This window comes from Dermacentor andersoni, chromosome 8 (assembly GCF_023375885.2).
Source record: "Dermacentor andersoni chromosome 8, qqDerAnde1_hic_scaffold, whole genome shotgun sequence".
Lineage (NCBI taxonomy): Eukaryota > Metazoa > Arthropoda > Arachnida > Ixodida > Ixodidae > Dermacentor > Dermacentor andersoni.
In genome coordinates, this window is record NC_092821.1 from 99,549,960 (window position 1) to 99,577,596 (window position 27,637).

At 45.6% G+C, this 27,637-nt stretch overlaps 1 protein-coding gene and 1 non-coding gene across 2 annotated transcripts in view; one reads left to right on the forward strand and one right to left on the reverse strand.

The window, feature by feature from the left end:
* The window catches only part of LOC126529511 (small Cajal body-specific RNA 2), a 261-nt gene extending 144 nt beyond the window's left edge, over positions 1–117 (forward strand). The window contains exon 1 of the transcript XR_007599249.1: positions 1–117. This exon is cut by the window's left edge and continues 144 nt beyond it. This is a non-coding gene — a non-coding RNA (small Cajal body-specific RNA 2).
* LOC126529301 (uncharacterized) overlaps positions 1–27,637 on the reverse strand; it is a 220,187-nt gene that overhangs the window by 129,752 nt on the left and 62,798 nt on the right. The gene's annotated exons all lie outside the window — the stretch shown is intronic.

A 27,637-nucleotide genomic window follows, 5' to 3' on the forward strand; every position in this document is an offset into this window, starting at 1 on the left:
ATACCTTTCTACAACCTACACTTATACCTTTCTTTTTCACTGTAGCACTCCTTATGCTACGCATTAATAAAGCAAGAGCACCTGCGGTGCGCTCGCACACATCTACAGGAGATACGAAAGCTAGGTGAGAACCGAGTTAGATGTTCTACCGGCACCTGCGGTTTTATGCTGTATCAAAATAATCAGACGTTGTTCGGTCAAGGCTAGACCAGGTATGAACAGAACTCGGACTTGTAGGCTGAGTTCTGACATGAAAAGCCCATTTGAGGTACCGACTTTTTGAGGTTACAACGTCTGCAAAACTGCTTGAAACAGCGCATGCTCTCTATATAAAGCCTGCATACACCGAGTAGACAAACGTAATTTAGTTAGTTAGTTAGTTAGTTAGTTAGTTAGTTAGTTAGTTAGTTAGTTAGTTAGTTAGTTAGTTAGTTAGTTAGTTAGTTAGTTAGTTAGTTAGTTAGTTAGTTAGTTAGTTAGTTAGTTAGTTAGTTAGTTAGTTAGTTAGTTAGTTAGTTAGTTAGTTAGTTAGTTAGTTAGTTAGTTAGTTAGTTACCCCAAAGGCCCAGTGAAGACATTACATAGGAGCGAAATAATAACAAGACGAAGATATATTTAACTCTTTAGTAAAGCAACGAAGGGACCTAGTTGGTGAACGTTCATGGTTATATTGCGCTTAGTTTTACACTGACGCTACTAAGTGAAGGACAGGACGTGGACGTACATAGCGCAAACGTACGTTGTTCTACGTACGTCCACATCCTGTCCTTCACTTAATATCATCAGTGCAAAACTAAGCGCAATATAACCATGAATATTTTAACTCACTGAAAATAACTACGTGACGGAAAAAAACAAAAAAATAAAGAAAGGAAAGAAGCGGAAGAGAAAGTGCGATACACGACAATGAATCTAGTACACACTACAGCTAACAAAACTGTTAGCAAATGCACAATGGTTCAAACATCGCAATATAGATTCCTATACGCATTAGGGAGCGTAAAAACAACGGAGCGAGAATTGCATTGACCTTAACAACAACGCAGCAGCCACAACGACGTAGACTTATTACGACACCCGTCCATACATTGTATACAAATTTTATATAGCTGAAAAACAAACTGTACAAAATAGATATACAACGACGCTATCTACATAGCGTCAATGTAGACACTGCATAGTCTGCCTAGATTCCTTTTCATATAGGGAGGGAAGGTGCGCATTCTTCAATGGAACGGGCTTGCTCTAGCTGACACGGTTTATGATCGATGGCGTTGACAGTACGCTGCGGCGCTTAAACAGCGAATACACAGAATACACACACTTCTCGTCCACAAAAGTACAAGTAAAAAAAGTGTCTTGCTTTCATCAATATTCCTTAATTGCACCTTTGCCTTGTAAGTTATGCGGGTGCTTCGTCGTACACGGTATCGATGTTTTCGTTTCCGCTATCAATTTGAGAATAAGGTTGCAACGCTCGTTGCGTTGTTTCGACTATTCGCTTTCGACGACGTTGTCCTGCATTAATGCCGCTCGAGAAACTCGTTCTCTCAGCAAACCACGTCCGTATAAATATGCACGCCCAAGACACGCATAAAACTCGCTTTTCGTAAGACAAGGAGCCAGGCGGCGGCGCATTCGCCCGCCGACACCCTCGTCCTACGAAATAAAGAACGCCAAAACGTCCGCTGTCGTTGCAAAGATCCGCACAGAAGTATATCCGTCAGTGCCCGGCTAAATTGCCCAATTAACGCGCGCATTGGGTTGGAGCTCTCCGTGGAGGGAGGAAATGCAAACTAGGACGGAGTAATCGCGTCAAGCAGCCATGGCCTTGTTCGAGCCAACTTCCCACGAACCCATTCTCTTTGCTTTTTTTAACAGTGAGGCTGTATGTGGCTAGGGCACTTCCGTCGTCGGCCAACAAGCCGCAGATTAGCTCGTTGGCGCCCCTCGAGCCCGTGCTAACGCGTTCGTCATCGTCGTCTCCTACCATAGCTTTGCTCTGTTGCCGCTGTATGTAGGGTGCCGCTGTATGTAGGGTAGGCTGTAGGGTTAATGAGCCATTAATTTGCAAGAGGTAACTATCGTCATCATCATCATCATCATCGACAACTATCATCATCAGCCATGGCTCGACCATCGTCGTCTTCTTCCTCACAGCTGGCTCCGTTGCCACTATTCTGCGTAGAATTTCATTTCTCTCCTGTAGTTGTAATGGGGAGGCCGCGTTAATTAATTTGTTGTTTTTTTTATTTAAGATGATATGAACCACTGCTTCCTGGTCATCATGACTAGATGTAGGAGCGTAGACCTGAATAACCTTCATTTTGTACCTCTTATTAAGTTTCACAACAAGACATGCCACCCTCTCGTTAATGCTATAGAATTCCTGTATGTTACCGGCTATTTCCTTATTAATCAGGAATCCGACTCCTAGTTCTCGTCTCTCCGCTAAGCCCCGGTAGCACAGTACATGCCCGCTTTTTAGCACTGTATATGCTTCTTTTGTCCTCCTAACCTCACTGAGCCCTATTATATCCCATTTACTGCCCTCTAATTCCTCCAATAACACTGCTAGACTCGCCTCACTAGATAGCGTTCTAACGTTAAACGTTGCCAGGTTCAGATTCCAATGGCGGCCTGTCCGGAGCCAGGTATTCTTAGCACCCTCTGCAGCGTCACAGATCTGACCGCCGCCGTGGTCAGTTGCTTCGCGGCTGCTGGGGACGGAGGGCCGGGGTTTGATTGTTGTATTCATATAGGAGGTTGTGGCCAAGTACTGCACCAGGGTGGCCAATCCTGCTCTGGTGAGAGAGTGCGTTACCGGTTCTGGTCACCGGGATCAGGCCGCACTCCAGGCCTGTTTGTGCAATTTTCTCAACACACGTTTTTTTTTTTTTTTTTTGTATTTTCCGGTGGAGAATAGCGCGGCACCGGGATTTGAATCACGGTCCTCTTGCACTGGAGACGGATACTCTACCGTCCCCGTAGGAGTTAAATTAAAAATTAATTTATGGGGTTTTACGTGACAAAACCACTTTCTGATTATGCACGCCGTAGTGGAGGACTCCGAAAATTTTGACCACCTGGGGTTCTTTAACGTGCACCTAATTCTAAGTACACGGGTGTTTTCGCATTTCGCCCCCATCGAAATGCGGCCGCCGTGTTCGGGGTCCGATCCCGCGACCTCGTGCTCAGCAGTCTAACACCATAACCACTGAGCAACCACGGCGGGTCCCGCAGGAGTTGTACGCCTCATTTAACCTACAGTGGTGCCCTACTTGGTCAGTCAAGGTGGACCAATCTGAGCTCGGTTATACCGCATGGATGGCACTCGGCTAGAGAACCTGGTATTTATGACCTGCACATGTGAGTGTGAGGCCATAAATATTTGAAGATCTATATAAATATATATTTTTTTTTTAGGAGGGTTCCCGTACAGTGATAAAATAAAGGAAAAGACATTAAAAGAAAGAAAAAAAAAGAAAAAAAAAGAAAGAAAAAGGGGCAGAAAAAAAAAGGAACATAACAGGTGATTTGAACTCGTGACCCTTCGATGTTGCCCAGAAAGATAGCTCAGTCGGTTGGTTCGTCAGGCCCCAGGCTACTTTCAAGCGCCACAGCTCCTGCTCCGAGCCTCACACTTACGTGGAAAGAGACTCATGTTGTCCGCGACAGTCGGTACTCATGTGTCCGCGACAGAAGGCATACTTTCTAGGAAAAATGGCCGCTCAAGGAGAAGAGCCAACTCGAGCGGCTTTAGAGGCTAGGAAAACTGCCTTAAAATATTTAGACTTGAGGGAAAGCTTCGTTAGCAAACTATAACACGGCAATCAGCACTCGAATACGACGAGAGAAATTACTGAGACGTGGAAAATTCCCTTGAAAAAAAAATCTGGTTTGCTAGGCAAATGCTTGTATGTATTGAACCTCTTAAAAGATGAGGGGTGAAATATGCGCTCACCGAGAGGGCATCTTCGGCACGAGACATCCCCAAGGCACCTTACAGAGATGTGGAGAGCTTCGCGGCCGGAACGAAGCTTCCCTTCTCCGCCGGCCAAGAGGGGGAAACGCGCTTTCCGATCGCTCAAGGTTGCGCGGACAAAGCCTAACTCTAGCGTCTAGGAAAAGCTTAACCAGGTGCGATGGCGGCACGCATAGCGTGGGAAGCTAGCCGCCAGAATAACTATACCAAGGACTGCTGCTGATGAGGGCGAAATACCTTCGTGTAATTATAATAACCCTAATAGGACTACTTTCGAAAAAAAAAGGAAACGGCCTAGAGGGCTATACTACGAGAGCTATGACTGATAGTTTTCTCTCTCTCTCTCTATATATATATATATATATTCATCTCATCTATGGGATCGCATGCGCGCGCTGTTTCTTTGTCTCTGCGTGTAGTACAGTGAAGAGAGCCAGTTTAAGGGCGGAGAAGAAGAAAGAAGAGAAAAGCAAAAACTGCAGCGCCGTGGTTTTAAAGCGCACCCGTGGTAGAGAAACGGAATGCGATATAAGCGTGCGTAGCCATGATACGCACACGACAAACTGCCTTAAAATATTTAGACTTGAGGGAAAGCTTCGTTAGCAAACGATAGCACGGCAATCAGCACTCGAATATAATTATAACCCTAATACTAATTGTAAATATTCATCTCATCTATGGGATCTAATGCGCGCGCTGTTGCTTTGTCTCTGCGTGTAGTAGTTGAGAGAGCCAGTTTAAGGGCGGAGAAGAAGAAAGAAGAGAAAAGCAAAAACTGCAGCGCCGTGGTTTTAAAGCGCACCCGTGGTAGAGAAACGGAATGCGATATAAGCGTGCGTAGCCATGATACGCACACGACAAACTGCCTTAAAATATTTAGACTTGAGGGAAAGCTTCGTTAGCAAACGATAGCACGGCAATCAGCACTCGAATATAATTATAACCCTAATACTAATTGTAAATATTCATCTCATCTATGGGATCTAATGCGCGCGCTGTTGCTTTGTCTCTGCGTGTAGTAGTTGAGAGAGCCAGTTTAAGGGCGGAGTAGTTGGAAGGCATACTTTCTAGGAAAAATGGCCGCTCAAGGAGAAGAGCCAACTCGAGCGGCTTTAGAGGCTAGGAAAACTGCCTTAAAATATTTAGACTTGAGGGAAAGCTTCGTTAGCAAACTATAACACGGCAATCAGCACTCGAATACGACGAGAGAAATTACTGAGACGTGGAAAATTCCCTTGAAAAAAAAATCTGGTTTGCTAGGCAAATGCTTGTATGTATTGAACCTCTTAAAAGATGAGGGGTGAAATATGCGCTCACCGAGAGGGCATCTTCGGCACGAGACATCCCCAAGGCACCTTACAGAGATGTGGAGAGCTTCGCGGCCGGAACGAAGCTTCCCTTCTCCGCCGGCCAAGAGGGGGAAACGCGCTTTCCGATCGCTCAAGGTTGCGCGGACAAAGCCTAACTCTAGCGTCTAGGAAAAGCTTAACCAGGTGCGATGGCGGCACGCATAGCGTGGGAAGCTAGCCGCCAGAATAACTATACCAAGGACTGCTGCTGATGAGGGCGAAATACCTTCGTGTAATTATAATAACCCTAATAGGACTACTTTCGAAAAAAAAAGGAAACGGCCTAGAGGGCTATACTACGAGAGCTATGACTGATAGTTTTCTCTCTCTCTCTCTATATATATATATATATATTCATCTCATCTATGGGATCGCATGCGCGCGCTGTTTCTTTGTCTCTGCGTGTAGTACAGTGAAGAGAGCCAGTTTAAGGGCGGAGAAGAAGAAAGAAGAGAAAAGCAAAAACTGCAGCGCCGTGGTTTTAAAGCGCACCCGTGGTAGAGAAACGGAATGCGATATAAGCGTGCGTAGCCATGATACGCACACGACAAACTGCCTTAAAATATTTAGACTTGAGGGAAAGCTTCGTTAGCAAACGATAGCACGGCAATCAGCACTCGAATATAATTATAACCCTAATACTAATTGTAAATATTCATCTCATCTATGGGATCTAATGCGCGCGCTGTTGCTTTGTCTCTGCGTGTAGTAGTTGAGAGAGCCAGTTTAAGGGCGGAGAAGAAGAAAGAAGAGAAAAGCAAAAACTGCAGCGCCGTGGTTTTAAAGCGCACCCGTGGTAGAGAAACGGAATGCGATATAAGCGTGCGTAGCCATGATACGCACACGACAAACTGCCTTAAAATATTTAGACTTGAGGGAAAGCTTCGTTAGCAAACGATAGCACGGCAATCAGCACTCGAATATAATTATAACCCTAATACTAATTGTAAATATTCATCTCATCTATGGGATCTAATGCGCGCGCTGTTGCTTTGTCTCTGCGTGTAGTAGTTGAGAGAGCCAGTTTAAGGGCGGAGTAGTTGGAAGGCATACTTTCTAGGAAAAATGGCCGCTCAAGGAGAAGAGCCAACTCGAGCGGCTTTAGAGGCTAGGAAAACTGCCTTAAAATATTTAGACTTGAGGGAAAGCTTCGTTAGCAAACTATAACACGGCAATCAGCACTCGAATACGACGAGAGAAATTACTGAGACGTGGAAAATTCCCTTGAAAAAAAAATCTGGTTTGCTAGGCAAATGCTTGTATGTATTGAACCTCTTAAAAGATGAGGGGTGAAATATGCGCTCACCGAGAGGGCATCTTCGGCACGAGACATCCCCAAGGCACCTTACAGAGATGTGGAGAGCTTCGCGGCCGGAACGAAGCTTCCCTTCTCCGCCGGCCAAGAGGGGGAAACGCGCTTTCCGATCGCTCAAGGTTGCGCGGACAAAGCCTAACTCTAGCGTCTAGGAAAAGCTTAACCAGGTGCGATGGCGGCACGCATAGCGTGGGAAGCTAGCCGCCAGAATAACTATACCAAGGACTGCTGCTGATGAGGGCGAAATACCTTCGTGTAATTATAATAACCCTAATAGGACTACTTTCGAAAAAAAAAGGAAACGGCCTAGAGGGCTATACTACGAGAGCTATGACTGATAGTTTTCTCTCTCTCTCTCTATATATATATATATATATTCATCTCATCTATGGGATCGCATGCGCGCGCTGTTTCTTTGTCTCTGCGTGTAGTACAGTGAAGAGAGCCAGTTTAAGGGCGGAGAAGAAGAAAGAAGAGAAAAGCAAAAACTGCAGCGCCGTGGTTTTAAAGCGCACCCGTGGTAGAGAAACGGAATGCGATATAAGCGTGCGTAGCCATGATACGCACACGACAAACTGCCTTAAAATATTTAGACTTGAGGGAAAGCTTCGTTAGCAAACGATAGCACGGCAATCAGCACTCGAATATAATTATAACCCTAATACTAATTGTAAATATTCATCTCATCTATGGGATCTAATGCGCGCGCTGTTGCTTTGTCTCTGCGTGTAGTAGTTGAGAGAGCCAGTTTAAGGGCGGAGAAGAAGAAAGAAGAGAAAAGCAAAAACTGCAGCGCCGTGGTTTTAAAGCGCACCCGTGGTAGAGAAACGGAATGCGATATAAGCGTGCGTAGCCATGATACGCACACGACAAACTGCCTTAAAATATTTAGACTTGAGGGAAAGCTTCGTTAGCAAACGATAGCACGGCAATCAGCACTCGAATATAATTATAACCCTAATACTAATTGTAAATATTCATCTCATCTATGGGATCTAATGCGCGCGCTGTTGCTTTGTCTCTGCGTGTAGTAGTTGAGAGAGCCAGTTTAAGGGCGGAGTAGTTGGAAGGCATACTTTCTAGGAAAAATGGCCGCTCAAGGAGAAGAGCCAACTCGAGCGGCTTTAGAGGCTAGGAAAACTGCCTTAAAATATTTAGACTTGAGGGAAAGCTTCGTTAACAAACTATAACACGGCAATCAGCACTCGAATACGACGAGAGAAATTACTGAGACGTGGAAAATTCCCTTGAAAAAAAAATCTGGTTTGCTAGGCAAATGCTTGTATGTATTGAACCTCTTAAAAGATGAGGGGTGAAATATGCGCTCACCGAGAGGGCATCTTCGGCACGAGACATCCCCAAGGCACCTTACAGAGATGTGGAGAGCTTCGCGGCCGGAACGAAGCTTCCCTTCTCCGCCGGCCAAGAGGGGGAAACGCGCTTTCCGATCGCTCAAGGTTGCGCGGACAAAGCCTAACTCTAGCGTCTAGGAAAAGCTTAACCAGGTGCGATGGCGGCACGCATAGCGTGGGAAGCTAGCCGCCAGAATAACTATACCAAGGACTGCTGCTGATGAGGGCGAAATACCTTCGTGTAATTATAATAACCCTAATAGGACTACTTTCGAAAAAAAAAAGGAAACGGCCCAGAGGGCTATACTACGAGAGCTATGACTGATAGTTTTCTCTCTCTCTCTCTATATATATATATATATATTCATCTCATCTATGGGATCGCATGCGCGCGCTGTTTCTTTGTCTCTGCGTGTAGTACAGTGAAGAGAGCCAGTTTAAGGGCGGAGAAGAAGAAAGAAGAGAAAAGCAAAAACTGCAGCGCCGTGGTTTTAAAGCGCACCCGTGGTAGAGAAACGGAATGCGATATAAGCGTGCGTAGCCATGATACGCACACGACAAACTGCCTTAAAATATTTAGACTTGAGGGAAAGCTTCGTTAGCAAACGATAGCACGGCAATCAGCACTCGAATATAATTATAACCCTAATACTAATTGTAAATATTCATCTCATCTATGGGATCTAATGCGCGCGCTGTTGCTTTGTCTCTGCGTGTAGTAGTTGAGAGAGCCAGTTTAAGGGCGGAGAAGAAGAAAGAAGAGAAAAGCAAAAACTGCAGCGCCGTGGTTTTAAAGCGCACCCGTGGTAGAGAAACGGAATGCGATATAAGCGTGCGTAGCCATGATACGCACACGACAAACTGCCTTAAAATATTTAGACTTGAGGGAAAGCTTCGTTAGCAAACGATAGCACGGCAATCAGCACTCGAATATAATTATAACCCTAATACTAATTGTAAATATTCATCTCATCTATGGGATCTAATGCGCGCGCTGTTGCTTTGTCTCTGCGTGTAGTAGTTGAGAGAGCCAGTTTAAGGGCGGAGTAGTTGGAAGGCATACTTTCTAGGAAAAATGGCCGCTCAAGGAGAAGAGCCAACTCGAGCGGCTTTAGAGGCTAGGAAAACTGCCTTAAAATATTTAGACTTGAGGGAAAGCTTCGTTAACAAACTATAACACGGCAATCAGCACTCGAATACGACGAGAGAAATTACTGAGACGTGGAAAATTCCCTTGAAAAAAAAATCTGGTTTGCTAGGCAAATGCTTGTATGTATTGAACCTCTTAAAAGATGAGGGGTGAAATATGCGCTCACCGAGAGGGCATCTTCGGCACGAGACATCCCCAAGGCACCTTACAGAGATGTGGAGAGCTTCGCGGCCGGAACGAAGCTTCCCTTCTCCGCCGGCCAAGAGGGGGAAACGCGCTTTCCGATCGCTCAAGGTTGCGCGGACAAAGCCTAACTCTAGCGTCTAGGAAAAGCTTAACCAGGTGCGATGGCGGCACGCATAGCGTGGGAAGCTAGCCGCCAGAATAACTATACCAAGGACTGCTGCTGATGAGGGCGAAATACCTTCGTGTAATTATAATAACCCTAATAGGACTACTTTCGAAAAAAAAAAGGAAACGGCCCAGAGGGCTATACTACGAGAGCTATGACTGATAGTTTTCTCTCTCTCTCTCTCTATATATATATATATATTCATCTCATCTATGGGATCGCATGCGCGCGCTGTTTCTTTGTCTCTGCGTGTAGTACAGTGAAGAGAGCCAGTTTAAGGGCGGAGAAGAAGAAAGAAGAGAAAAGCAAAAACTGCAGCGCCGTGGTTTTAAAGCGCACCCGTGGTAGAGAAACGGAATGCGATATAAGCGTGCGTAGCCATGATACGCACACGACAAACTGCCTTAAAATATTTAGACTTGAGGGAAAGCTTCGTTAGCAAACGATAGCACGGCAATCAGCACTCGAATATAATTATAACCCTAATACTAATTGTAAATATTCATCTCATCTATGGGATCTAATGCGCGCGCTGTTGCTTTGTCTCTGCGTGTAGTAGTTGAGAGAGCCAGTTTAAGGGCGGAGAAGAAGAAAGAAGAGAAAAGCAAAAACTGCAGCGCCGTGGTTTTAAAGCGCACCCGTGGTAGAGAAACGGAATGCGATATAAGCGTGCGTAGCCATGATACGCACACGACAAACTGCCTTAAAATATTTAGACTTGAGGGAAAGCTTCGTTAGCAAACGATAGCACGGCAATCAGCACTCGAATATAATTATAACCCTAATACTAATTGTAAATATTCATCTCATCTATGGGATCTAATGCGCGCGCTGTTGCTTTGTCTCTGCGTGTAGTAGTTGAGAGAGCCAGTTTAAGGGCGGAGTAGTTGGAAGGCATACTTTCTAGGAAAAATGGCCGCTCAAGGAGAAGAGCCAACTCGAGCGGCTTTAGAGGCTAGGAAAACTGCCTTAAAATATTTAGACTTGAGGGAAAGCTTCGTTAACAAACTATAACACGGCAATCAGCACTCGAATACGACGAGAGAAATTACTGAGACGTGGAAAATTCCCTTGAAAAAAAAATCTGGTTTGCTAGGCAAATGCTTGTATGTATTGAACCTCTTAAAAGATGAGGGGTGAAATATGCGCTCACCGAGAGGGCATCTTCGGCACGAGACATCCCCAAGGCACCTTACAGAGATGTGGAGAGCTTCGCGGCCGGAACGAAGCTTCCCTTCTCCGCCGGCCAAGAGGGGGAAACGCGCTTTCCGATCGCTCAAGGTTGCGCGGACAAAGCCTAACTCTAGCGTCTAGGAAAAGCTTAACCAGGTGCGATGGCGGCACGCATAGCGTGGGAAGCTAGCCGCCAGAATAACTATACCAAGGACTGCTGCTGATGAGGGCGAAATACCTTCGTGTAATTATAATAACCCTAATAGGACTACTTTCGAAAAAAAAAGGAAACGGCCCAGAGGGCTATACTACGAGAGCTATGACTGATAGTTTTCTCTCTCTCTCTCTCTATATATATATATATATTCATCTCATCTATGGGATCGCATGCGCGCGCTGTTTCTTTGTCTCTGCGTGTAGTACAGTGAAGAGAGCCAGTTTAAGGGCGGAGAAGAAGAAAGAAGAGAAAAGCAAAAACTGCAGCGCCGTGGTTTTAAAGCGCACCCGTGGTAGAGAAACGGAATGCGATATAAGCGTGCGTAGCCATGATACGCACACGACAAACTGCCTTAAAATATTTAGACTTGAGGGAAAGCTTCGTTAGCAAACGATAGCACGGCAATCAGCACTCGAATATAATTATAACCCTAATACTAATTGTAAATATTCATCTCATCTATGGGATCTAATGCGCGCGCTGTTGCTTTGTCTCTGCGTGTAGTAGTTGAGAGAGCCAGTTTAAGGGCGGAGAAGAAGAAAGAAGAGAAAAGCAAAAACTGCAGCGCCGTGGTTTTAAAGCGCACCCGTGGTAGAGAAACGGAATGCGATATAAGCGTGCGTAGCCATGATACGCACACGACAAACTGCCTTAAAATATTTAGACTTGAGGGAAAGCTTCGTTAGCAAACGATAGCACGGCAATCAGCACTCGAATATAATTATAACCCTAATACTAATTGTAAATATTCATCTCATCTATGGGATCTAATGCGCGCGCTGTTGCTTTGTCTCTGCGTGTAGTAGTTGAGAGAGCCAGTTTAAGGGCGGAGTAGTTGGAAGGCATACTTTCTAGGAAAAATGGCCGCTCAAGGAGAAGAGCCAACTCGAGCGGCTTTAGAGGCTAGGAAAACTGCCTTAAAATATTTAGACTTGAGGGAAAGCTTCGTTAACAAACTATAACACGGCAATCAGCACTCGAATACGACGAGAGAAATTACTGAGACGTGGAAAATTCCCTTGAAAAAAAAATCTGGTTTGCTAGGCAAATGCTTGTATGTATTGAACCTCTTAAAAGATGAGGGGTGAAATATGCGCTCACCGAGAGGGCATCTTCGGCACGAGACATCCCCAAGGCACCTTACAGAGATGTGGAGAGCTTCGCGGCCGGAACGAAGCTTCCCTTCTCCGCCGGCCAAGAGGGGGAAACGCGCTTTCCGATCGCTCAAGGTTGCGCGGACAAAGCCTAACTCTAGCGTCTAGGAAAAGCTTAACCAGGTGCGATGGCGGCACGCATAGCGTGGGAAGCTAGCCGCCAGAATAACTATACCAAGGACTGCTGCTGATGAGGGCGAAATACCTTCGTGTAATTATAATAACCCTAATAGGACTACTTTCGAAAAAAAAAAGGAAACGGCCCAGAGGGCTATACTACGAGAGCTATGACTGATAGTTTTCTCTCTCTCTCTCTCTATATATATATATATATTCATCTCATCTATGGGATCGCATGCGCGCGCTGTTTCTTTGTCTCTGCGTGTAGTACAGTGAAGAGAGCCAGTTTAAGGGCGGAGAAGAAGAAAGAAGAGAAAAGCAAAAACTGCAGCGCCGTGGTTTTAAAGCGCACCCGTGGTAGAGAAACGGAATGCGATATAAGCGTGCGTAGCCATGATACGCACACGACAAACTGCCTTAAAATATTTAGACTTGAGGGAAAGCTTCGTTAGCAAACGATAGCACGGCAATCAGCACTCGAATATAATTATAACCCTAATACTAATTGTAAATATTCATCTCATCTATGGGATCTAATGCGCGCGCTGTTGCTTTGTCTCTGCGTGTAGTAGTTGAGAGAGCCAGTTTAAGGGCGGAGAAGAAGAAAGAAGAGAAAAGCAAAAACTGCAGCGCCGTGGTTTTAAAGCGCACCCGTGGTAGAGAAACGGAATGCGATATAAGCGTGCGTAGCCATGATACGCACACGACAAACTGCCTTAAAATATTTAGACTTGAGGGAAAGCTTCGTTAGCAAACGATAGCACGGCAATCAGCACTCGAATATAATTATAACCCTAATACTAATTGTAAATATTCATCTCATCTATGGGATCTAATGCGCGCGCTGTTGCTTTGTCTCTGCGTGTAGTAGTTGAGAGAGCCAGTTTAAGGGCGGAGTAGTTGGAAGGCATACTTTCTAGGAAAAATGGCCGCTCAAGGAGAAGAGCCAACTCGAGCGGCTTTAGAGGCTAGGAAAACTGCCTTAAAATATTTAGACTTGAGGGAAAGCTTCGTTAACAAACTATAACACGGCAATCAGCACTCGAATACGACGAGAGAAATTACTGAGACGTGGAAAATTCCCTTGAAAAAAAAATCTGGTTTGCTAGGCAAATGCTTGTATGTATTGAACCTCTTAAAAGATGAGGGGTGAAATATGCGCTCACCGAGAGGGCATCTTCGGCACGAGACATCCCCAAGGCACCTTACAGAGATGTGGAGAGCTTCGCGGCCGGAACGAAGCTTCCCTTCTCCGCCGGCCAAGAGGGGGAAACGCGCTTTCCGATCGCTCAAGGTTGCGCGGACAAAGCCTAACTCTAGCGTCTAGGAAAAGCTTAACCAGGTGCGATGGCGGCACGCATAGCGTGGGAAGCTAGCCGCCAGAATAACTATACCAAGGACTGCTGCTGATGAGGGCGAAATACCTTCGTGTAATTATAATAACCCTAATAGGACTACTTTCGAAAAAAAAAGGAAACGGCCTAGAGGGCTATACTACGAGAGCTATGACTGATAGTTTTCTCTCTCTCTCTCTATATATATATATATATATTCATCTCATCTATGGGATCGCATGCGCGCGCTGTTTCTTTGTCTCTGCGTGTAGTACAGTGAAGAGAGCCAGTTTAAGGGCGGAGAAGAAGAAAGAAGAGAAAAGCAAAAACTGCAGCGCCGTGGTTTTAAAGCGCACCCGTGGTAGAGAAACGGAATGCGATATAAGCGTGCGTAGCCATGATACGCACACGACAAACTGCCTTAAAATATTTAGACTTGAGGGAAAGCTTCGTTAGCAAACGATAGCACGGCAATCAGCACTCGAATATAATTATAACCCTAATACTAATTGTAAATATTCATCTCATCTATGGGATCTAATGCGCGCGCTGTTGCTTTGTCTCTGCGTGTAGTAGTTGAGAGAGCCAGTTTAAGGGCGGAGAAGAAGAAAGAAGAGAAAAGCAAAAACTGCAGCGCCGTGGTTTTAAAGCGCACCCGTGGTAGAGAAACGGAATGCGATATAAGCGTGCGTAGCCATGATACGCACACGACAAACTGCCTTAAAATATTTAGACTTGAGGGAAAGCTTCGTTAGCAAACGATAGCACGGCAATCAGCACTCGAATATAATTATAACCCTAATACTAATTGTAAATATTCATCTCATCTATGGGATCTAATGCGCGCGCTGTTGCTTTGTCTCTGCGTGTAGTAGTTGAGAGAGCCAGTTTAAGGGCGGAGTAGTTGGAAGGCATACTTTCTAGGAAAAATGGCCGCTCAAGGAGAAGAGCCAACTCGAGCGGCTTTAGAGGCTAGGAAAACTGCCTTAAAATATTTAGACTTGAGGGAAAGCTTCGTTAACAAACTATAACACGGCAATCAGCACTCGAATACGACGAGAGAAATTACTGAGACGTGGAAAATTCCCTTGAAAAAAAAATCTGGTTTGCTAGGCAAATGCTTGTATGTATTGAACCTCTTAAAAGATGAGGGGTGAAATATGCGCTCACCGAGAGGGCATCTTCGGCACGAGACATCCCCAAGGCACCTTACAGAGATGTGGAGAGCTTCGCGGCCGGAACGAAGCTTCCCTTCTCCGCCGGCCAAGAGGGGGAAACGCGCTTTCCGATCGCTCAAGGTTGCGCGGACAAAGCCTAACTCTAGCGTCTAGGAAAAGCTTAACCAGGTGCGATGGCGGCACGCATAGCGTGGGAAGCTAGCCGCCAGAATAACTATACCAAGGACTGCTGCTGATGAGGGCGAAATACCTTCGTGTAATTATAATAACCCTAATAGGACTACTTTCGAAAAAAAAAAGGAAACGGCCCAGAGGGCTATACTACGAGAGCTATGACTGATAGTTTTCTCTCTCTCTCTCTCTATATATATATATATATTCATCTCATCTATGGGATCGCATGCGCGCGCTGTTTCTTTGTCTCTGCGTGTAGTACAGTGAAGAGAGCCAGTTTAAGGGCGGAGAAGAAGAAAGAAGAGAAAAGCAAAAACTGCAGCGCCGTGGTTTTAAAGCGCACCCGTGGTAGAGAAACGGAATGCGATATAAGCGTGCGTAGCCATGATACGCACACGACAAACTGCCTTAAAATATTTAGACTTGAGGGAAAGCTTCGTTAGCAAACGATAGCACGGCAATCAGCACTCGAATATAATTATAACCCTAATACTAATTGTAAATATTCATCTCATCTATGGGATCTAATGCGCGCGCTGTTGCTTTGTCTCTGCGTGTAGTAGTTGAGAGAGCCAGTTTAAGGGCGGAGAAGAAGAAAGAAGAGAAAAGCAAAAACTGCAGCGCCGTGGTTTTAAAGCGCACCCGTGGTAGAGAAACGGAATGCGATATAAGCGTGCGTAGCCATGATACGCACACGACAAACTGACTTAAAATATTTAGACTTGAGGGAAAGCTTCGTTAGCAAACGATAGCACGGCAATCAGCACTCGAATATAATTATAACCCTAATACTAATTGTAAATATTCATCTCATCTATGGGATCTAATGCGCGCGCTGTTGCTTTGTCTCTGCGTGTAGTAGTTGAGAGAGCCAGTTTAAGGGCGGAGTAGTTGGAAGGCATACTTTCTAGGAAAAATGGCCGCTCAAGGAGAAGAGCCAACTCGAGCGGCTTTAGAGGCTAGGAAAACTGCCTTAAAATATTTAGACTTGAGGGAAAGCTTCGTTAACAAACTATAACACGGCAATCAGCACTCGAATACGACGAGAGAAATTACTGAGACGTGGAAAATTCCCTTGAAAAAAAAATCTGGTTTGCTAGGCAAATGCTTGTATGTATTGAACCTCTTAAAAGATGAGGGGTGAAATATGCGCTCACCGAGAGGGCATCTTCGGCACGAGACATCCCCAAGGCACCTTACAGAGATGTGGAGAGCTTCGCGGCCGGAACGAAGCTTCCCTTCTCCGCCGGCCAAGAGGGGGAAACGCGCTTTCCGATCGCTCAAGGTTGCGCGGACAAAGCCTAACTCTAGCGTCTAGGAAAAGCTTAACCAGGTGCGATGGCGGCACGCATAGCGTGGGAAGCTAGCCGCCAGAATAACTATACCAAGGACTGCTGCTGATGAGGGCGAAATACCTTCGTGTAATTATAATAACCCTAATAGGACTACTTTCGAAAAAAAAAGGAAACGGCCCAGAGGGCTATACTACGAGAGCTATGACTGATAGTTTTCTCTCTCTCTCTCTCTATATATATATATATATTCATCTCATCTATGGGATCGCATGCGCGCGCTGTTTCTTTGTCTCTGCGTGTAGTACAGTGAAGAGAGCCAGTTTAAGGGCGGAGAAGAAGAAAGAAGAGAAAAGCAAAAACTGCAGCGCCGTGGTTTTAAAGCGCACCCGTGGTAGAGAAACGGAATGCGATATAAGCGTGCGTAGCCATGATACGCACACGACAAACTGCCTTAAAATATTTAGACTTGAGGGAAAGCTTCGTTAGCAAACGATAGCACGGCAATCAGCACTCGAATATAATTATAACCCTAATACTAATTGTAAATATTCATCTCATCTATGGGATCTAATGCGCGCGCTGTTGCTTTGTCTCTGCGTGTAGTAGTTGAGAGAGCCAGTTTAAGGGCGGAGAAGAAGAAAGAAGAGAAAAGCAAAAACTGCAGCGCCGTGGTTTTAAAGCGCACCCGTGGTAGAGAAACGGAATGCGATATAAGCGTGCGTAGCCATGATACGCACACGACAAACTGCCTTAAAATATTTAGACTTGAGGGAAAGCTTCGTTAGCAAACGATAGCACGGCAATCAGCACTCGAATATAATTATAACCCTAATACTAATTGTAAATATTCATCTCATCTATGGGATCTAATGCGCGCGCTGTTGCTTTGTCTCTGCGTGTAGTAGTTTCTGCGTGTGTAGTAGTGCGTGTAGTAGCTTTTATGAAGACGTAGAATCGGCGATGGGTAAAGTCAAAACAAAATACACTATACTGATGGGCGACTTCAATGCCAGGGTAGGCAAGAAGCAGGCTGGAGACAAGTCAGTGGGGGAATATGGCATAGGCCCTAGGAATAGCAGAGGAGAATTATTAGTAGAGTTTGCAGAACAGAATAATATGCGTATAATGAATACCTTTTTCCGCAAGCGGGTTAGCCGAAAGTGGACGTGGAGGAGCCCGAATGGTGAGACTAGAAATGAAATCGACTTCATACTCTGCGCGAACCCTGGCATCATTCAAGATGTAGACGTGCTCGGCAAGGTACGCTGCAGTGACCACAGGATGGTAAGAACTCGAATTAGCCTAGACTTGAGGAGGGAACGAAAGAAACTGGTACACAAGAAGCCAATCAATGAGTTAGCGGTAAGAGGGAAACTAGAGGAATTCCGGATCAAACTACAGAACAGGTATTCGGCTTTAACTCAGGAAGAGGACCTTAGTGTTGAAGCAATGAACGACAATCTCATGGGCATCATTAAGGAGTGCGCAATAGAAGTCGGTGGTAACGCCGTTAGACAGGAAACCAGTAAGCTATCGCAGGAGACGAAAGATCTGATCAAGAAACGCCAATGTATGAAAGCCTCTAATCCTACAGCTAGAATAGAACTGGCAGAACTTTCTAAGTTAATCAACAAGCGTAAGACAGCGGACATCAGGAACTATAATATGGATAGAATTGAACAGGCTCTCAGGAACGGAGGAAGCCTAAAAACAGTGAAGAAGAAACTAGGAATAGGCAAGAATCAGATGTGTGCGTTAAGAGACAAAGCCGGCAATATCGTTACTAATATGGACGAGATAGTTCAAGTGGCTGAGGAGTTCTATAGAGATTTATACAGTACCAGTGGCACCCACGACGATAGTGGAAGAGAGAATAGCCTAGAGGAATTCGAAATCCCACAGGTAACGCCAGAAGAAGTAAAGAAAGCCTTAGGAGCTATGCAAAGGGGGAAGGCAGCTGGGGAGGATCAGGTAACAGCAGATTTGTTGAAGGATGGTGGTCAGATTGTTCTAGAGAAACTGGCCACCCTGTATACGCAATGCCTCATAACCTCGAGCGTACCGGAATCTTGGAAGAACGCTAACATAATCCTAATCCATAAGAAAGGGGACGCCAAAGACTTGAAAAATTATAGACCGATCAGCTTACTGTCCGTTGCCTACAAAGTATTTACTAAGGTAATCGCAAATAGAATCAGGAACACCTTAGACTTCTGTCAGCCAAAGGACCAGGCAGGATTCCGTAAAGGCTACTCAACAATAGACCATATTCACACTATCAATCAAGTGATAGAGAAATGTGCAGAATATAACCAACCCTTATATATAGCTTTCATTGATTACGAGAAAGCGTTTGATTCAGTCGAAACCTCAGCAGTCATGGAGGCATTACGGAATCAGGGTGTAGATGAGCCATATGTAAAAATACTGGAAGATATCTATAGCGGCTCCACAGCCACCGTAGTCCTCCACAAAGAAAGCAACAAAATCCCTATAAAGAAAGGCGTCAGACAGGGAGATACGATATCTCCAATGCTATTCACAGCATGTTTACAGGAGGTATTCAGAGGCCTGGAGTGGGAAGAATTGGGGATAAAAGTCGATGGAGAATACCTTAGCAACTTGCGATTCGCTGATGATATTGCCTTGCTTAGTAACTCAGGAGACCAATTGCAATGCATGCTCACTGACCTGGAGAGGCAAAGCAGAAGGGTGGGTCTGAAAATTAATCTGCAGAAAACTAAAGTAATGTTTAACAGTCTCGGAAGAGAACAGCAGTTTACGATAGGTAGCGAAACACTGGAAGTGGTAAGGGAATACATCTACTTAGGGCAGGTAGTGACCACGGATCCGGATCATGAGACTGAAATAACCAGAAGAATAAGAATGGGTTGGGGTGCGTTTGGCAGGCATTCTCAAATCATGAACAGTAGGTTGCCACTATCCCTCAAAAGGAAAGTGTACAACAGCTGTGTGTTACCAGTACTCACATATGGGGCAGAAACCTGGAGGCTTACGAAAAGGGTTCTGCTGAAATTGAGAACGACGCAACGAGCTATGGAAAGAAGAATGATGGGTGTAACGTTAAGGGATAAGAAAAGAGCAGATTGGGTGAGGCAACAAACGCGGGTAAACGACATCTTAGTTGAAATCAAGAAAAAGAAATGGGCATGGGCCGGACATGTAATGAGGAGGGAAGATAACCGATGGTCACTAAGAGCTACGGACTGGATTCCAAGAGAAGGGAAGCGTAGCAGGGGGCGGCAGAGAGTTAGGTGGGCAGATGACATTAAGACGTTTGCAGGGACAACATGGCCACAATTAGTACATGACCGGGGTAGTTGGAGAAGTATGGGAGAGGCCTTTGCCCTGCAGTGGGCGTAACTAGGCTGATGATGATGATGATGATGAACCACTGCTGAAGAGGGTATGAGCCAGCCATTGTCTTACGTGATGGACGCATTTAATAACAGAGGTGATACGAGAATGCGCGTGCATACCTATCGTCACGATGACCACCGGTCAGGACAATTAATATGTCCGCACCTTTGTTCAACATTTTATGTCACCTCTGTATCGTTTGCTAAACAGTTTCGCTGGTCATCCACCTTCATAGAATGGAATGCCTCATGATTTGTTCTTTTTTGTTCCTTTGCTTTGTTTTTATCTCGCAGTGTCGGCCCAACACGTGATCGTGGGGACTCGGCGCATTGGCCGCGACTGCTTGGTTCCCGGTAGCTTTTAATCGATGCGCCTGCTCTGCCTGCATAGCCGCAGCACTAAAACCTACCACGGGCTCTGACGTCGATCACCTGTTGGGCCGACTCTTGTCCTTCGGGTATGTCCACTTGCTTGCCCCCCTCTGTCAGTGGGTTTAAGCAATCCTAACTAGAAATTAGCGGTCCAAGTGGAAGCTTCAACTGTGGGTATAACTCCGATATCCCCTATTCAGATACATGTAAAACGCTGAAGTGCTTTTCTGAGATAACGACTCGGCCGATTTTAATTACCTTTGTTGCATTTGAGAGAGAGAGAGAGAGAGAAACTTTAGTGACTGTTGGAAGCGGAATTTCGAATTAGAGCCCGATTTCTTTTACGAGGTAACCGTGAATTGATAAGTTTGAAAAAAAATATCATAGAAGCATGGCGTTCACAAGTTCCTAACTCCACCAAAACGAGCTATATCGCAGTTCTGTAAACTGCATCCTTTAGAACATCTAAAGTTGAGAAATGTGGTATACTAATTTACATCTTACGTGAACTTGTCACAATTTGTCAAGGGTTGCGCAAAAGTCTTACTCGCATATTAGTGGCGTATCTAAGAGCCATGTATAGTACACCAATTTTGCCCGCTTTATATATGTGCTATTAGATGCATTTTACAGAATTGTGGCATTCTTTTCTTTTTTTCACTGCTGAGTTACAGAGTTGTAAACTCGGCAGTTGCGTTTTGTCAGAAGTCGCGATTTTCAACAACTCTAAAAAAAAAAAAAAAGATCGACGGCCTAAACTAAAAAATTCCGCGTTCAATAGTCACGCCATTTTAACTTTTCTTTCCTTTAAATGCAAGATGCCTAATCAAATTGCCGAGAAAAACGAATTATCCTTTCCCATGAATTTAGGCAGGAGACCCCTAGCTAAAGGTTCCTCTTAATTTATACACTTAATTAATACAATGATTAATTTATTCACATCTTAAGTAACAATGACGAGTCAGAATGACAGCCGGGGCGGAATTTTGACAATGCGCTGGAACTGCACCTGTGAGAGTGCGTGACCCAGTTCACCGTGCGAAGCAGAAACCAGCGCAAAACATTCAACAGATTCGATGCCACGCCCCGTGCCTGGTGAGCCGTGGCCGAGGCGACCGCTTACGTTGTTCGTAAAAAAATAGGAATACAAAGAAACGCGAATGGCTTCGGGAAATGGAAAAATACTGAGTAGGAGACAGAGCAGCCAGGCGTGCGTGCCAGCAGTTCTACACTTTAGTGGGTCAGCGTACGCGTAGTCTATAGGCGAGGCGTGCAAATTGCCCTCTTGCACGAGACCGGTGGCAAGAAGCAGGGGCTGCGAGATTGGCGCGCTATAGCAACGTTGACCTTCGTGACAGTGCAGAAGGCCGTTCACCGCCAGCTTCGAATAGAGGAAATAGGTTATGCGTAAAGTATCTAAAGATGAGGACATACATACATACATACATACATACATACATACATACATACACACATACACACATACACACATACATACATACATACATACATACATACATACATACATACATACATACATACATACATACATACATGCATACATACATACATGCATGCATGCATTCATACATACATACATGCATACATACACACATACATGCATGCATGCATGCATTCATACATACATAGATACATACATGACTTGCCGGACACTCGTTAAAGAACCCGAGTTACGCGATCATCTTACCACAGCGTGGATTACCATAAGCGTGGAGAAACTAACTGAAAGAAACTGGCTAACTGCATAGGCGCAGTAGGCGAGGAGCTTCTGCGTAAATCCTCGGGTTGGAGAAAAAAATAAACCGAGAAAAATAAACGATTCGTCTAAGGGCCTTTCGATCTTCGAGCCCCTTCCTGATGCAGAGTAGCGTGTGGGCGGCTGCTTACACGCGGGCAGAATTATCTATATTTCACTAAATAGCTTTCTCTCTCTCACTCTCTTTCTTTTTAACTTGGAAGAAGTTCCACGAAAGAAAAGAAAGGAATTGCCGGTCAATTAATGTCTGTCGCAGATATCCAAAAGTAACTTACACGAGTTCCTCATAAATAAAGATTCTGAGTTGAAGGAGTATAGTACTGACCCGGGAATGAAACTCTGGTCAAGTGCATTTTCCAGACAACCCCTCTGCCAGCTTAGTTAATAAGAGGCATCACCGACCCTTTTTAAACTTTTTAATTCTGTTTTCTTTGTGTGTGGCTTCGTGCTATTTGCGGGTGGATATGACACTTCGTTTCGTAACTACAATCGTATAGAGTTGCGATCTCGTTTCGCGAAATGTGATAAAAATATTGCCTTTCCAGAAAGGCGTGGGTTTTTGTTTTTTGTGAGTTCGTTAAGCCCTACTGAGTTTAGCACGTTAATATTTATTGATAAGCTGATACACAATTAGTATCCTATAGTTCCTTTTTCATTCAGTCTCTCCTTTTTTATTAGTTGTCTAAGATGGGGTGATTGGCCACTAAAGAGCCCGGCTATCCTAAAGTATATTAGCGAAGAAGGAACAACTGAAGAAGCCAAAACAACGTACAAAACGAATATGTGCTATCAAAACAAGTTAACGTCAAAAAAAGAAAAGACAGAAAGAAATTCATTTTAACATTACAAGAACAATGCTTGCATGAACAATTCGGTCGCAGGAACGCATAAAATGTAAGGTACACACAACACGCTGTTTATAAACAAAAATTGCACTGTTATGCACTCTTCACAGAGAAACGCACGTCAATTCCATTTCGCGAGAAAAATGACATCGAGCTTCGGCCGCCTATCGCCGTTTACTGTGGCACGAAGTATCCATGAGATTACGTTTAAATTAATTACCTTAAGTGATGTATTTGACGCCTTTTTTGATCCCCCTGAAGACGCTTCGTAATACGTGCTCTTTCTTAACGGGATATTTTCTTTAACCTTCTTTTTCTTTTTGCAGTTTCGGCTCATGCCTTGAAAACTCATTGCCTTTAAGCGTTGGCTGATTTTACATATTTGTCTCCGTATGCTTCTCCTTCTTATTGTTATTATTTCATAATGTGCCATTTATTTTTAATACTTCAGCAACTTGTGGCATCGCAGTGGCAGGCGACGGGCATCGTCACCATTTTCATTCCGCGAAATTAAAGGGGGGGAAGTGGGGGGGGGGGGGTGGGGGGCAGGTAAAGAAGTGACTCAACCGCCGTGGTTGCTTAGCGGCTTTGGTGTTGCGCTGCTAAGCACGAGGTCGCGGGATCAAATCCCGGCCCCGGCGGCAGCATTTCGACGGGGGCGCAATGCAAAAGAAAATCCGTGTACTTAGATTTAGGTGCGCGTTAAAGAACCCCACGTGTTAAATATTAATCCAAAGTCCCTCCACATCCGGCATGCCTCATAATCAGATCGTGGTTTTGGCACGTAAAACCGCTTAATTTATTTATTTTTGAATTAAAGAAACGACTTGTCCCACCCGTGGTGCCGACACGAAGATACGCAATGTTTTCAGCACATACGTGAGGGCGAATTTCGAGCACGTAAAGGCGGAGACAATTAAAAGGAACAGTAGCAACTCATTCGGCAGGGTGCGCCTTATCCCCGTCAGAACCTCTACCCGGTCAGACAGCCATTCAACCGGCGAAGCGATGACTACGATAACCGAACTCGCGAAGCGACACCAATGACACACCGCCGAACAGTTTCCAAGTCGCGTGACAGCGGCACTGTATCGAGCGTACGGCGAATGAGATCATTTCGAATGAATCAATACGTGTTGCGCACGGTTCTCACTTAAAAAACGAACCGTGTGTCGCATTTCGTGCGTCAGAGATAGACACGCAACGGCTTCGAGAGCGCGACGAGCTACGCCGCAAAGCAAGTCCAAAATGCGTCCTTATACACCCCCCCCTCCCCACACACACAGACACAAACACACACTTCGTTGTCGCAATTGTCGCTTAACCCAAACAGACCTCCTCAAAGCGGAAAGGGAAACGAGTAAAGAGCCAACCGCGTACACGCAAAAGAAACTAGTCACGAAGGAGCACCGGTACTTTTTAGAACGCCGCTGTGAACCGGCGGCAGCAGTGTAGATTAAAGTTTACACAGCAGCCGCTCGGCAGGCCGCACGGGCGTTTCTAAATATGGCCGCAACCCTTCCGTCACGCCACCGCTTTGGCTCTCGACGGGCACGCCAAGAGCCATTCACCGACACACGAGGCCGCGAAGCTGCTTTTTCGTTTCTTTTTCTTCTCAATCTTGTTCTTCTTTTCTCTCTGTTTTTATTTTCCCGCTCCTTTTTTCGGGATAAAGCACGCGTTCAGAATAGATACTCAGGTAGAGGGCGCCCCTTACGTAGCTTGACTTTCCGCAAATATCCTCGCCACGTGGCGAAGGCTTTCATTGAAAGACTAGACAGATAAGCTACCTCCCGACGGGCCAGAAAAATCCCGGCCTGCTTCGTGCCTCGTCGTCTGCTTCTGCATTGCAGACGACCAGAGCCTCGTGGGCAACGCCGCGAATGTGCGAGCTTGTATTGGTTGAAGCACGCGCCTACAGTTTTACTTTGCATTCTTTCGGTATATAGATTTACTCTTTCTTTCTTGTGTTTACTGTTTATATGTGGAGGATCATTGCTACGTTTTATGCTTTCAAGGGCTTTCTTTTTCTCTCTTTCTTTTTTTTCTCGGAGCTGCTCTGCGCTTTTGTTTGGTGGAGGGCAATGAAGCCAGCGCCTCACATAACGGTATGTAAACAGACTACGCAGCAAACGACTCGAGGCCAGACGACATTATAGACAGCGAGCGACGGCGAACACATCGGCGTTTTTGTTGTCTGGTTCTCTCGCGTCCGTGTCTGCACAATTTACCTTCTTTCACGATGCGTTGGTTGTAGTGTGCTGTTTATTCTTTTGTTTTTGTTTTTCCGCAAGCGAATAGGCTGTCTTTCTCTTTCTTTATTATTATTTTTTTTTGCGACCTGGGTTGATGGCTCGTGTAAGCCGGAGCGCCATGGCACGCGCCGAAGATCCGGTCTGTGAACTGTCGCGTTCAGCTCCATTCGAAATGCGAGTCGTTGGTTTTATACTGGAGCCACATAAATCAGAAGTTACGGTAAAGGTTGGATCGACACGACTGGCAGAATGGTTAATTTAGGCAACCGTAACGTAGCTTAGCTGTAAGCAACGCCATCACCAGCATTTCGTCATCTGTGACCGCGTTTGCGTCCCTATTGCCACTCAAGATGAGCCAAACCATGCTCGTCGGTGAACTGAATCATCAAGCCACACGGCTGAATTAATCTCACATAAAAAAAAAGCGATGTTGGTAACGGTAGAATTGCAGCTTGAGCTTGTTGGTTTTCCATCGTGGTGTTAACAGCACAAAACGTGGACGGGACACGAGAGGAGAAGACGACACCACAAGCGCTGACTTTCAGCAACGTTTATTTGAAAGAAACACGGCTTCTTATACATTTGCCCACACGTGAAACACATGTGAAACATCATGTGAAACACGCACTTTTTTGCACTCAAGATAAAGATGGTACGTGCAAAAGCTCCAGTTCTATTCTTTTTTTTTTTTTTTTTTTGTTAGTAACATGGACGGCGTGCTAACACATTGGTTACGAAGTCTGGCAATCTCGGCTGCCTCAATTATCTCCCGAACCAGCTGGTCATTGTGTTTTTTCAGCACTTCACAACGTCTGAATTCTGCGGCACAAGGTTTAGAGGGGAATCCCTGACGTGAGTACCTAGATTCCTGTTCGCCTGCTCTACGCTAAGTTTATGTTCCTTTAGCACGCCGTCCGTGTTACTAAAGAAAAAAAAAAAGAACTGGAGCTTTTGCACGTACGGTCATTATCTTGAGCGCAAAAAAAGTGCGTGTTTCACATGATGTGCAATGACGTGCCTGTTGTTAGGTATGGCCTGACGCCAAGGGCCATACGTCATCCCCTTCCCCCCTCAGCGTGGACGGGCACCGTGGGTGCGACGTCATCCCCTTCCCTTCTCAACGTGGACGGGCACCGTGGGGTCTACGTCATCCCCTTCCCTTCTCATGGTCGTGGCATCGTGTGTGCTTACCTCGTCCCTCTCACCTTCTCTTGGCCGGAGCCCACGAGTACCGGAGAAATCACTCACCCGACGCTCTCCCCAGATTCGTCGAAATGAGGATCGACTTCTCCTTCCCGTGCCTGGTATTGCAGGAGGAGGGGCCTTCTCTCTGTGCCTGTCACGTGTCCTCGACGCAAGCAAGATCCCGCCCACACGATTGTAGAAGAGCCTATTTAAGGGGCTCCATACTTCCTACCATGTACTTCATCTTGATACTTCATTCTCTTCTTATTTTCTTTCAACTACCTTGGAATAAAACAGTGAAAGTTTCGCACTAGCAAAACGTCGTCTCGCCCTTGCTCGGTCGCCATGGTCTACCGGAGGCCTGCAGCTCGCCGACAACGCCACGCTACCCAATAAGGAATGTCGGTGGAGCTTCGAGAGACAGGTCGCTTGCAGTGGGATCGCCTTCAAATGCAACAAACTGGTTGCTAACGGAGGGATCGCCCAGAGGGGCACAACACTGTGAGACGCGCGGGCAAAGGTATAAGAAGCCGTGTTTCTTATAAATAAACGTTGTTGAAAGTCAGCGCTTGTGGTGTCGTCTTCTCGTCTCGTGTTCCGTCTACGTTTTGCGCTGTTAACACCAGGTTGGTAACGGGGCATAGTACCCGCATCGGAAGTCTTGGACAGACCAGAAATGCTGAAAGAAACAAACTTAAGTGGGGCCCTAAACCACCTCTCGGACTTGGTAAAAAGTAAAAAAAAACAAGAGAAAGAAACCTCCGCGGATAGCATGCATTGAGGAACATTTCAGCCACATTCTGCAGTCGTGCTCAGCGCGTGTAACTCGCAAGTGAAGTGCGAAGTCGCCTTTTTTCTCAAAAACTCTCTTTTTCAAGGGAAGCCTCCTCCTCACTCTATTCGGGCTGCCATGTTCCATCATATAGCGGACTCCCATACGCGGCTGCTATTGGCGAATAGCTGACATCAATCTGGAAGGGTGCTTGGATGACTGTGCTTCTTCCTACACTGTTACTTTGTACATCTATTGACGCAGTTTAATATGCAGGCTAAAGGTAAGCAAAAATGTGCGTTCCGAATTCGGACAGCAATTACGCACTTCTGGAAGTACGACTGTCGCACTATCTCGGTGGCTATCGTCTGCAAACGCTCGCCAGCGTCCCAGCGACCGGCGTATAGGAATTAAACTTTGGTCACCCTGCTTATCAGTGTCGTAACCGTCGAGTGTCGCCAATTTCTGTTAGTTTTGAACACTGACGTAACCTCGAACCACGCGAAACCTAAGGTAGTAAGTAACTTTTATCGGTAGGAAACTGAAGAGAAAAATGCAGCGCCGTAACTTTCTCTCGACGTGAGGAGAGAGAGAAATTCTTGATTGGGGGGTGAAAGGTGCGGCTAAGTGCAGCGGGATAACTGTCTCTCAATGGAGGACACCTCAATGTATACACTGCACAAGGGGGAAGGGAGAGAAAAGTGGGACGCCGTGAGGACACGTCAACAGCATTGCACAGGGGAGGGGTAAGGGGAATAAAAGAAGAGAAGAGGAAGGAGGCCTGCCCAGTCGAGCGGCGTGGCCGGCCGACCTGAGAAGCCGCGAAAGTTATGTCCAGACGTACACTTGCCAGTGACGCTCACTGCTGTCCACTCCTGGCTAGAGATCTTCTCACACTTCGCT